The 12,463-nt window shown below is 41.9% G+C and overlaps 2 protein-coding genes and 1 pseudogene across 3 annotated transcripts in view; all 3 read left to right on the top strand.

The window, feature by feature from the left end:
• Positions 1-7,158, top strand: part of LOC147334021 (uncharacterized) — a 23,895-nt pseudogene extending 16,737 nt beyond the window's left edge. Inside the window, exons 2-3 of the transcript XR_015128397.1 lie at positions 4,429-4,534; positions 4,967-7,158. The product of XR_015128397.1 is annotated as an uncharacterized LOC147334021 (transcript). The remainder of the gene's footprint in view (positions 1-4,428; positions 4,535-4,966) is intronic.
• Positions 1-12,463, top strand: part of LOC147334018 (CXADR-like membrane protein) — a 262,370-nt gene that overhangs the window by 206,156 nt on the left and 43,751 nt on the right. The window lies entirely within an intron of this gene.
• The window catches only part of LOC147334019 (uncharacterized), a 24,837-nt gene continuing 19,392 nt past the window's right edge, over positions 7,019-12,463 (top strand). Inside the window, exon 1 of the mRNA XM_086286582.1 lies at positions 7,019-7,159. The gene's annotated coding sequence lies outside the window, so the exon portion shown is untranslated. The remainder of the gene's footprint in view (positions 7,160-12,463) is intronic.

The raw sequence follows: 12,463 nt of genomic DNA, 5'->3' as shown, positions 1-12,463 counted from the left end.
CTTATATCGTGATAGATATCGTTATCGCCTGGAATGAAAAAAAATATCGTGATATGAAAAAATCTTATATCGCCCAGCTCTACTGTGCACCAAACCCTGTGTCTTGCGAAGCCTCATCATCTGCGACTGGCTAGAAACAATTCAGTCAGGAGGGGAACTTCACCCGGCAGTTTCACTTGGTAAGATGCCGTTTTTCACGTACACCATTGCCTTCTCTGGATCCAGAAACTCCTTACTCTCGCCCCTAAAAGATATACACAGTCTCTCTGGAAACATTATTCCGTAGCGGACATCTTGACGCCCTCGAAGCAGATTCCTCACGTCCTTAAAAGCAGAGCAAGCTTTGGCAATGCTCGCGGTGTAATCAGGAAAGATGGCCACAGGGTTCCCCTTGTGTTGCACCGCTCCCGGGCCTGCCGTAGCACATTGACGCGGTCTTGGTAGTAATGGAGTTTGGCGATGATAACTCGAGGTTTCCCGTTAGATCTTCTGGGAGCAAGGTCTCTATGTGAGCGGTCCACCAGGATTTCTTCATCCAGTTACAGAACATCTTTCAATAGACTAGAAACTGAGCTGGTCGAGCTGGAACCAGCATCCTCCGCAACACCCACAATATGAATATTGCACCTCCGCATTCTTGACTCCATATCTCCATTCTTTTCTTTTAAGCAAGCCAGCTCAGTCTGTAATCCTGCAGCCGTCTCTTGGAGGCTGACAACCTTCTCCGACCATAATGATAAACCCTCTTTCAGGTCGCTAGTAGCGGACTTGACGTTGTTAATTTCTGAGCGGACTGCTGCTGTGTTGTTAGCAATCTCCGTCTTAACTTCTCTTAATTTGTACTTGAGGTAGTCGAAATCCTCTGCAAGCGGACTTGTCAGTACTTACCTGATAATCGTGGAGATATCATCTTTAAGAGAGGACAGGATGTCCGATTTCAGACCTTCATACTCCATTGCGTTTCCTGACTGCGAGCTAGGCGACAAGCTAGGCGACGAGCTCCCACTTGCTTAAGTATAAGTATGCTGGCCCCTCGGGTTTAGATGCCCTTCCGGTTGTAACCACTGGTCCGTTTTTCCCCGTCGGTCACAGGTGTTAGGGGGAGTGATAGTTCGTTTAAATTATCCTTTAAAAGGGGCTTGGAATTGTTAAAATATAAGCTAGACAGGCGTGAGCCCAGTTCAACATGCCTAACTCCATTGTCGGCTCAGTAGTGCCCCCGAAGTCGGAGTACTTCAACACCTCCTGAATGAAGTCTTCGGCTGCTCTCCTCGGTGTCTGTTCACAGTTTATTGTGATCACGTTGAGAGAAGGTTGAGAGGGTGTTTGGAAAAAAACACCTACTAATCATTAGCTCGGCATGCTGGGAGAAGTTGATGGTTTGCTCGCTTGTTCAATTATTTCCATCTTACTTTGACTGCAGATGTAACCAGACATATTCCAGCAGGATTTGTAAAAAGCGTTTTAACAGACACACAAAGCTGGAAAAGTCTTCATAGTCTTTTTTCTTTAGGTCACGAGCAGTTGTCTAAGCATTTCACTGCATATCGTACTGTGTATGACTGTGTATGTGACAAATAAAATTTGAATTTGATTTGAATTTGGTGAACCTCTCGGCTTGTGATTGGGAGCGTATGCTTCCGTCTACGATGACATTTGTACGTGCTGCTGAACCCTTTAAGGTTTAAGATTTAGGGCAGTGCTGCTGTCTGTTCACCTTGTTGACTCTTGAAACCGACGCCTTTGCTCTCGAACTGCATTTGTCTTTTGGGAGACATTGATTGTCCTCGAAGCTTGTTCTTTAGTGTAAGATATACATGGGGATGAAGCTGAATAATATTCAACCAAAACACAGGCTCGGTGTGGTTCCAATTATGTTAATCTATCATTTTGCTCTGGCTGCTATGCCATGGTGGACATTGATCCAGTTCCGTAGTAACCTGTAATAACAGACTGAGACACTTATAATATCATTTTCATCACTGCTCAATAACACTTTCCCTCTCTTATTCTTCTATCCATATTTTAACACATCTCTTTCCATCACTTCTTACAGACACACACAAACACACTTCTCTTTACTGCATTCCTCAGTTTCTACACACTTCATACTCCATGTTTTCTGTTCCATATTTCTGAAAGAGGAAAAAAAAAATCATGCAATCAAAACCTGGATCCCGGCCGTACTGCTGAGCTCAGTGCTATAGTAAAGTGAGAAAGTGATATTTCTATAACTAATGTGATATGATTAAATATGTGATTAATACATGAGAAGAAAAATCTGCCTCCACAACACCTACAGGCCAGTGGACACTCTTTCACTGATGAGGATGTACACATCCTGGACAGGGAGGAACGCAAGTTTGAGCGTGGCGTCAAGGAGGCCATCTACATGAGAAGGGAAAGACCATCTCTGAATCGCGGAGGGGGACTAAGGGGACATCTTTTGCCATCTTACAATGCTGTGATTGCAGCCATTCCCCAACTCTCTGTGAATGGTACTCATGGCCATTGATCAGTGGTCTTTGATCCGTGGTCATGAGAATTTACATAATTATGATGAAGGAACTGACCTACCAGCCCATTGTTCCTTCAGTGGTTCTAGTTACTGTTTATAAGATTGGGGAAACCTGCAGTCAGCTGAGACTGAAGAAGTCACTTGGATGAGTGACGAAACGTTTCTCCCACTGAAAACGCTACGTCCAGATGAACAGAATCAACTTTTTGAGATTTACTTACCTGAATGATTGAGCATGCATCGAGAAGAATTTAGAATGGATTACCTTGCTGAATCCTTTTAGACAAGGGACTTAGGACTTACTATCTAATTGTGTCCCACATAGATGATGTTCTCCAGTGCCCACTGTAATGTGGAGAAGCTCACTTTACGATTTTTTGATCAGTAACAAGACAGAACCAGACGTGGAAGCTGCGGGATGCTGGACGGGCTCAGCTGAACCTCTAGCTGTCATGGCAGGATGCTGGATGGGCTCGGCTGAACATCCAGCTGGCGTGGCAGGGCGAGCAGGTGCGAAAACCTCTGGCTGAGGCATGGCAGGTGACGGCATGGCAACCACAGACGGCAGGGCGGGCTCTCCAGAGCACTCAGCAGGAACTGATGGCGGAGCGGGAGCTGTGAAGTGCTGGGGTGGTTCGCCTGAACCCCCAGCAGACACTAGAAGAGTCTACACAAACTGCTCAATGACCCCCATGGAAGCAGCAACAGGCTCTTCGGGAGGTCCAGAGCAAAGTTAGTCCTCCAAATCAGCCTCTGGATAACCTGGCCTGGGTCTCAGTCCCACAGGGGCTTTGCTGAGCCTCATGGCTAGCATCTCCAGTGAAAACAGTCTTGAAGCCTGACTTCTTAGAAGCATGGGTCGTGGCATGATCAATACACAGAGATGCTAGATAATTGTGCAAAGGGATAAGATGTTCTGTGGAAGACTTGGGCAGTAACTTGTCAGTCTTAGTCCTTTCATGAACATGAACAGTCTCTTCATAACCGGGCCAATGAACTGGCAAATCTGTATTGATTTTAGCTTCCTCCTTAGAAAAAACACGCGGCACACAGTCACCCACCTCATGCTGCTGTAAGCCGCGGTGATGACGTGGACACCGCCTCCTCCTGGAAGCCACGGTTGTGGAAGTTGGCGCTGTCATGGCTGAGGCGAATGTGGTGCTAGAAGCACTGAAAATATGTTAAAAGTTTATTTTGTGACCCAGAAAGATTAGTATGAGTAATTTTAAAACTGGAGTTTGGCTGGGCCGCGCTATGAATTCTGGGATATGGTAGTAATTTGGACAGCCTTCGGCACGTCGCTGTGACGTAATCGGTCTACAAATGCGGCCTCAGGAGGATGCAGCCCATGAATTTGGACATGTCCAGAGTATAATCGCAGCCTTTGCGGTTAGAAAATTGCACTTGATCATGTCGCGATATTATCGCAAATGCGATATATCGTTCAGCCCTACTAGACGGCCAACACGTTAACGAGCTAACTGCGCTAACACACCAGTTCCCACCCATGTAATTGAGCATTGCATGGCACATCCAACATACTGTTTTACTTTAGTCCATGACTCGCTTACCTTCAGGGTCATACGTCACATGAAAACCAAAATAATTCCAAACGCCAGATCTGAATGAGGTTGGGGGAGGTGCCCTGCGCTCTTCCTTCTGTCTATGCTGTCTGTCTTGAGCGCTCAGTGGATCTGTGCTCGACAGTGCAGCCTAGGCGGAGTAGTCGAACGCAGATTCACTGAGCGCTCCACACAGACAGCATCGTCAGAAGGAAAGTTGATAAAATAAATTACAAATGTTGTATTGTTCGATACATATGCGTACCGAACCGAAAGCACTGTATGGAACGGTTCAATATCGATACGAATATCGTTGCACCCCTAATATATATACTTTTTGTGTCCCAGCTGAGTAACAGGAAGAGAAGAGTCTGGTGGTGCAGCAGAGGAACAATTTCAGCCATTTGGACTCAGCTCAGCCACTACAGAGGAAACAATGACTCCAACACAAATGGTGAGAAGAACATCACAGTTACACTGTTATTGAAACTGTGTGTACAGCTGGTCGGTTTTTAAAAGCCTGTTATCTTTATCTTTTCCATCCTGGGCTCCTCCATATGTACAGAATCTACATTCACAACCAAAAACCACAGAAGTTGCAAGAAAATACAAAGATCTTATTTTCTCTACACACATTGAAACAACAATATCATCAGTTGAACTAAAAAAAATTTTCTGAAGTAAAAGAGATTCTTTGATGATCAATATTTCTTCAATAGTGTCAGTTTGTACAACTCTCATTGTAGCACATCATTGTAATGTGATACTATCACCAGAAGGTGGTGGTAACACACCAACAATGTGGTTTTTTTTGACATGTCTGATTCCACCAATTTCAGTTTGTTCCATGATTGAATTTTCCATGTTTGTATCTCTGTCACTGCAGGACCAACATGGAGCAAGAAGTCAGCGCTCTCAGGAGGCCGACAAACCTCACAGAAGAAAGGGGGAGAAAACCTACAGCTGTGATGAGTGTGGGAAGGAGTTTACCCTGGCTGGACACTTAAAACGACACCAAATCATCCACAGTGGAGTTAAAGCGTACAGTTGTGACTTGTGTGGAAAGTCTTTTACCCTGGCTCAAACCTTAAAAACACACCAACTCACGCACAGTGGAGTTAAACCTTACAGCTGTGAGTTTTGTGGAAAGTCGTTTACCCTGGCTCAAACCTTAAAAACACACCAACTCACTCACAGTGGAGTTAAACCTTACAGCTGTGAGTTTTGTGGAAAGTCTTTTACCCTTGCTGGAAACTTAAAAACTCACCAACTCATCCACAGTGGATTTAAAGCGTACAACTGTGACTTGTGTGGAAAGTCTTTCACCAAGGCTGGAGACTTAAAAAGACATCAAACCATTCACACTGGAGTTAAACCTTACAGCTGTGGGTTGTGTGGAAAGTCTTTTACCCTGGCTAAAACCTTAAAAACACACCAACTCATCCACAATGGAGTTAAACCTTACAGCTGTGAGTTTTGTGGAAAGTCTTTTACCCTGGCTAAAACCTTAAAAACACACCAACTCATCCACAGTGGAGTTAAACCTTACAGCTGTGAGTTTTGTGGAAAGTCTTTTACCCGGGCTGATAGCCTAAAAACACACCAAGTCATCCACAGTGCAGTTAAAGCACACAGCTGTGAGTCATGTGGTAAGGCTTTTGCTCAAAATAGCAGTTTACAGAGGCATCTAGTTACCCACTCTGGAATTAAGGCGTACAATTGTGACTTGTGTGGAAAGTCTTTTACCCTGGCTGGAGACTTAAAAAAACACCAACTCATCCACAGTGGAGTTAAACCTTACAGCTGTTACTTGTGTGGAAAGTCTTTTACCCTGGCTGGACACTTAAAAACTCACCAACTCATCCACAGTGGAGTTAAAGCGTACAGCTGTGACTTGTGTGGAAAGTCTTTTACCCTGGCTCATAGCCTAAAAACACACCAAGTCATCCACAGTGGAGTTAAACCTTACAGCTGTGAGTTGTGTGGAAAGTCTTTTACCCAGGCTGGAGACTTAAAAAGACACCAAATCATCCACAGTGGATTTAAACCTTATAGCTGTGACTTGTGTGGAAAGTCTTTTACCCAGGCTGGAGACTTAAAAAGACACCAAATCATTCACAGTGGAGTTAAACCTTACAGCTGTGAGTTTTGTGGAAAGTCTTTTACCAAGGCTGGAAACTTAAAAAGACACCAAATCATTCACAGTGGAGTTAAACCTTACAGCTGTGAGTTGTGTGGAAAGTCTTTTACCCAGACTCAAAGCCTAAAAACACACCAACTCATCCACAGTGGAGTTAAACCTTACAGCTGCGAGTTATGTGGAAAGTCTTTTACCCAGGCTGGAGACTTAAAAAGACACCAAATCATCCACAGTGGAGTTAAACCTTACAGCTGTGACTTGTGTGGAAAGTCTTTCACCCAGGCAGGAGACTTAAAAAGACACCAAATCATTCACAGTGGAGTTAAACCTTACAGCTGTGAGTTGTGTGGAAAGTCTTTTACCAAGGCTGGAGACTTAAAAAGACACCACACCATTCACAGTGGAGTTAAAACTTACAGCTGTGACTTGTGTGGAAAGTCTTTTACCCAGGCTCAAACCTTAAAAACACACAAACTCATCCACAGTGGAGTTAAACCTTACAGCTGTGAGTTTTGTGGAAAGTCTTTTACCCTGGCTGGAGGCCTAAAAAAACACCAACTAATCCACAGTGGATTTAAAGCACACAGTTTTGAGTTGTGTGGTAAGGCTTTTGCTCAAAATGGCGACTTACAGAGGCATCTAGTTACCCACTCTGGAATTAAGGCGTACAGCTGCGACTTTTGTGGAAAAAGTTTCAGTGACAAACAGTACCGAAATAATCACCTACGGATTCACACTGGAAATGATGTTTCCTGCTGTGATCAGTGTGGGAAACTGTTTGCAACCGATGCACAATTACGACGACACATGTTTAGCCACACTGAGGAGAGACCTTATAAATGTGACCTGTGTGAGAAGACTTTTAAAGCTCCACATCAGCTGAAAAAACACCAACAGATCCACACAAGAAAGTAACTCTACAAGTGCAGTTACTGTGAGGTATGTATTTAGTTTTTTATCTTGTAATTTTAACCTGATTGTTTGGAACAAGTCTGATCAGTAAACTTATGGAGTTATACTGAATGAACTGTTTTGAAAAATGAAGACTCATTTTCACTCAGTAAGCTGAGTGTTGTAATTAGAGCTGGGCGATAGAACGATAACGATATGTATCGCGATATAACTTTTACTCGATAGAGAAATTAAGCTATCGCGATAGACCTCGCCGCTCTCGTCCTCTTAAAAAAAAAAAAAAAAAGGTCAGCCAATCTAAATTAAGTAGCGCAGAGCCAAACCAATCACAGCCGCAGCGTCACCTCGCGTGACTTGTTACGTACAGCACAAGTGCCAAGCCGCACGTGGGTTTGTTTGGGAAGCAGCCAGCGGAGGAAATGAGTGTGCCGACTAGAAAAATCAACCGAGCGTGACCGAAGAGAAAACAGATGATGGTTCCAATGCCGGAGAGATTGTCGAACGGAAGAGCCATAGAAGTTCCGTAGTGTGAAGGTATTTCGGCTATTTCAAGTCTGACAAAAAACAGAGTAGCATGCACTGTAAATTGTGCCGAAAGCAAGTCTGGAAATACAATAAACTGGTGCATGCGTCACACTGTGCGCCACGTTATTGTTTCGGTGAAATGAATTTCTACAAGACTGTTTCTGTTAATTGTACTCTCTGCAGTGTTTAAATGCTTACATATATACACACAGTTACTGTCAGTCCACACATACGACTCGGTTCTGCTTCTATGCCCCAGCTTTGTTTACTTTTTCCCACCGAGGCTTCTAGACTTCTGATTGGCCAACATTTCTGCACGGTTAGGAATCTAGCGCCACCTGCTGCTTTGGCATGTTCATAGCAGCGTTTTCCTTCATTTCTGCCTTTATGTGTGGACGGGATTATTTTTTAAAACGGAAACGGAAAATCTCCGTTTTCAAAAATACCCGTGAAGGTGTGGACATAGCCTCAGTCTCTGACTGGAAGCGCTAATTCGTCATTCGGCTTTTGTCAGACTAAAGTAACTGTTAAAACTGTTTGAAAAGCTCAGCTATACAACAAGGAGAGATTGAGAATTTCCTTTTAGTTCTCAGTTTATTTGATATTGACAAAAGTTAATTAGTTTTGTCTGTTCTTCTGTAAAACAAACTAAGACTTATTTTTAGAATTAATATTTTGTTTCTAAGTGGAATTGACAATTTAGTAGTCTGTTTCGTTTGTTCTATTTTGAAACTTAAACGCTTTAGCGGCTGCCTTTTGTGTAGTTTGCAATATTTGCCTTTATTTATCTGAAAAAGTCTCATGTTCCTTAAGTACATCTACCCTGTTGAACTTATTATGGGAAATAAATATTTAAATAAAAACAAGCTGCTGATTATTTCACATTTTACTTGTGAGCAACAGCACATTTAAATCTTACAAATATAGTTATTTGGCTTATATCGTGATAGATATCGTTATCGCCTGAAATGAAAAAAACATATCGTGATATGAAAAAATCTCATATCGCCCAGCTCTAGTTGTAATGTAATATTAGATTATTCTGTTATTATATGTTACCTTATATATGTAATCAAAGTAGTTGAATTAGAATACTGCTGTAGATCACATTATACCCTTTAATATAGAGTGTGTGAGCTGTATGTAGTTTAGTTCTCATTATACTTTTGAGTTAACAGAACATATTCACATATTAGTTCATTAGATAAATGTGCATCACTCTGTATCCTTGATCTGCTGGGAATGTGTTACACTGTTTTCTTGACATGCTTAATTGTTGAATCATGAAGAGAAGGTTGTAAGCAGGAGACTCTGTGTCTAAAGACAGGGGAGATAGACAGACCACATTCCACACCCCCACCTTACAGAAAGCAGAGAAACAACTGCCGAGGTCATAACTTAGGCGCTGTAACAGAGAAAAAATGTGATGTTTTGGCTTTTACGACTAGCTGGGGGCCACTAGAGACTATAAAAAGCTGAGCAACCCGTCACCATTTTGAGACATGTGCCTGACCCTCTGGTAGCATCTCTCCCGTCCGGACGTTGTAATGCTCTGACTGTTGAATTGTATGGAAATAAATGATTGTTGATTGAGCATTTATACACCGAGTATTGTCCCTCCTTCAGCCCAAAGATTCAAAGAATTGGGAGAATTCAACAGTAAACATTAAAATATAATTGGACGTTGGCAGAGATGCTCTTTATTTCAGGCAACGTTCAGGATAAAATTGTTGAAGGAATTCCCCGACTTACAACGTCTTTGTTTAGAAGTGGAGCGACGCACATGGATCCATTTCTCAACCCTGTCGTCACTGTGGTGGTGGGAAAGAGTTTCTCTGTGATCTTTGTGGAAAAACTTCCAATCATCAACGGGACCTAAATCCACATCAACGTAGCCACACTGGAGACAAAGTGAACTACTGCAAAGAATGTGGGAGAGGCTTCCACACACCAAGTACATTAAAAATACATGAACTCTTCCACAGTGTGGTCAAAAAGCACATCTGTGACCAGTGTGGGTCATCCTTCACCACTGGAAATAAGTTCAATGAAAAAGCATAAGGGAATCCACACGGGAGAGACACCATACAAGTGCAGACACTGTGACAAAAGCTGGTCACAATCAGGTCATAGTAGAGCTGGGCGATAGAACGATAACAATATGTATCGCGATATAACTTTTACTCGATAGAGAAATTAAACTATCGCGATAGACCTCGCCGCTCTTGTCCTCTTAAAAAAAAAAAAAAAAAAGGTCAGCCAATCCAAATTAAGTAGCGCAGAGCCGAACCAATCACAGCCGCAGCGTCACGTCGCGTGACTTGTTACGTACAGCACAAGTGCCAAGCCAAGCGGGTAATGGAGGAAATGAGTGTGCCAACTAGAAAAATCAACCGAGCGTGACCGAAGGTTACCGAAGAGAAAACAGATGATGGTTCCAATGCCGGAGAGATTGTCGAACGGAAGAGCCATAGAAGTTCCGTAGTATGAAGGTATTTCGGCTATTTCAAGTCTGACAAAAAACAGAGTAGCGTGCACTGTAAATTGTGCCGAAAGCAAGTCTGGAAATACAATAAACTGGTGCATGCGTCACACTGTGCGCCACGTTATTGTTTCGGTGAAATGAATTTCTACCAAATTTGTGTAAAGTTGCAAATAGAAATTTCCAGTTAACTCTGTCAAATGCTTTTTCTGCGTCTAAAGAGAATATTGTAGTTTCTAGGTTTTTACTGTATGAGTAGTCTATCAAATTAAGTAATCTACGTGTATTTGTTGATGAGTGCCTACCTTTTATGAAACCAGTTTGGTCAGGATGAATTAAGAGGGGGGTTATTTTCTCCAGTCTCTTTGAGAGAGCTTTGCAGATTATTTTAAGGTCTACATTTATAAGGGATATTGGACGATAGCTTGAGGGATATACAGGGTCTTTGCCTGGTTTTAGCAGGAGATTAATGTTTGCAGAATTCATATTTGATGGAAGTCTGCCCTTTTCTTTAATTTCCAACAACGTTCTGTAGAAAACTGGTGCTAGAATCGACCAGAATTCTTTGTAGAATTCTGCAGGAAAGCCATCTGGACCTGGAGCCTTATTATTGTGCATACTTATCAGGGCTTCCTGGAGTTCACCTGGTGTCAGTGGTGAATCCAGTGCCATTGCTTGAGTGTCCAATAATTTTGGAAGAGTTATGTTGTCCAAAAACTGATCAATTTCTTTTTTAGATGGGTTTATTTGTGGTGAATACAACGTTTTATAGAAATCCCTGAAAATGTTGTTTTGGATCCTCTTTCATAAACTGGTTAAAAATATTATATAATTCCCCAACAGCTTGTGTTAGAACAAATGACCAGACATCCTCCAGCTTCTGTCTCTTGAGGGGCACCAGGCAGGGATGCCCACTCTCCCCTTCACTATTTGCAATTTTTATTGAACCACTAGCAGCAGCAATTAGACAGAATTCAGTAATTAAGGGCATAAAATGCAAGAACGTGGAACATAAAATCAGCCTTTATGCGGATGATGTGTTACTCTTTCTCCAAAATTCACAAACCAATATCTCTGGGGTGATTGAATTGATAAACTCTTTTGCAAGAATATCAGATTACTCAATTAACTGGTCAAAATCTACAGTCCTACCGATTAATTGCTCCTTCCATAATTCCTCTTCTACACCACTGCAATCGGGAAATATAAAATATTTAGGTATAAATGTTTCTCCCAAGCTTGCAGATCTAACTAAATTAAACCATATCCCACTTTTAAAGAAGGTAGAAGATGATCTGGCTAGATGGAAATGTCTACCCATATCACTCATGGGAAGGGTTGCCGCTATAAAAATGATGGTCTTACCAAAAATAAATTATTTATTCTCAATGATCCCAACTAAACCGCCACAAGATTGGTTCAGATCTCTAGATTCATGTATGTCCAAATTCCTTTGGAAAAATAAACCCCCACGTATAAGCTTAAAAACACTACAAAAGACCAAGGATAAAGGAGGACTAGAACTGCCTAACTTTCAGCACTACTTCTTAGCCAACAGTCTTCAGTTTATCTCAGGATGGCTAAAACACACCCTCTTAGATGAACCTTGGCTAGATGTAGAACAAGCACTCTGCAATAATCTAGAGATCTCAGACCTACCATTTATCAGCTCAAACATCCAACGACATGAATGCTTTAAAAGCATCAACATCAGCTCTTCTCTGACAGCATGGTGGGAGTTTCTAAAATTGACGGCGTCTTCATTAATCCCATGCAAACGTACACCTGTCTGGAACAACCCTGACATATTACAAAACAATAATATGATAAACTTTTCAGATTGGAGTGATAAAGGAATCAAATATTTAGAACATATACTAGAAGGAACAGAATTTATTTCATTTGACGGACTAGTTACACAATATGGGATCAACAAGAAAAGATTTTTAGAATATCAACAAATTAAATCCATAGTAAAAAAGAAATTTAAACCGGGTCAAGTTGAACTACAAACACCACCAAGTGTGGTTCAATTTCTTACTCTTAAACCCCCCAAATTACTATCCAAAATATACAGAATGCTTTCTAAAGCAGATGAATCAATATCACTTCCTATTGCAAAATGGGAAGCGGATTTATCAGTTAACTTAGACCTAAACTTCTGGTCTCAGATTTGCTTAAAAACCTTTCATCTAATTAGAAATCCCAGTCTTCAATTAATTCAATACAAAATATTACATAGAGTGCACTATACAGGTCATCGGATGTTCAAGATGGGCTTTACGTCTACCAACAACTGCTCACACTGCCAAACCAATTCACCG

The sequence above is a fragment of the Aulonocara sp. 'chitande type north' Nkhata Bay genome, linkage group LG3, assembly GCF_057382095.1.
Source record: "Aulonocara sp. 'chitande type north' Nkhata Bay isolate Kocher_YH1m ecotype deep benthic linkage group LG3, A_spYH_male_GT1.1, whole genome shotgun sequence".
In the NCBI taxonomy this organism is placed as follows: Eukaryota; Metazoa; Chordata; class Actinopteri; order Cichliformes; family Cichlidae; genus Aulonocara; species Aulonocara sp. 'chitande type north' Nkhata Bay.
Note: the sequence above shows the minus strand (reverse complement) of the source record. Positions and strands in the feature narration are given on the sequence as shown.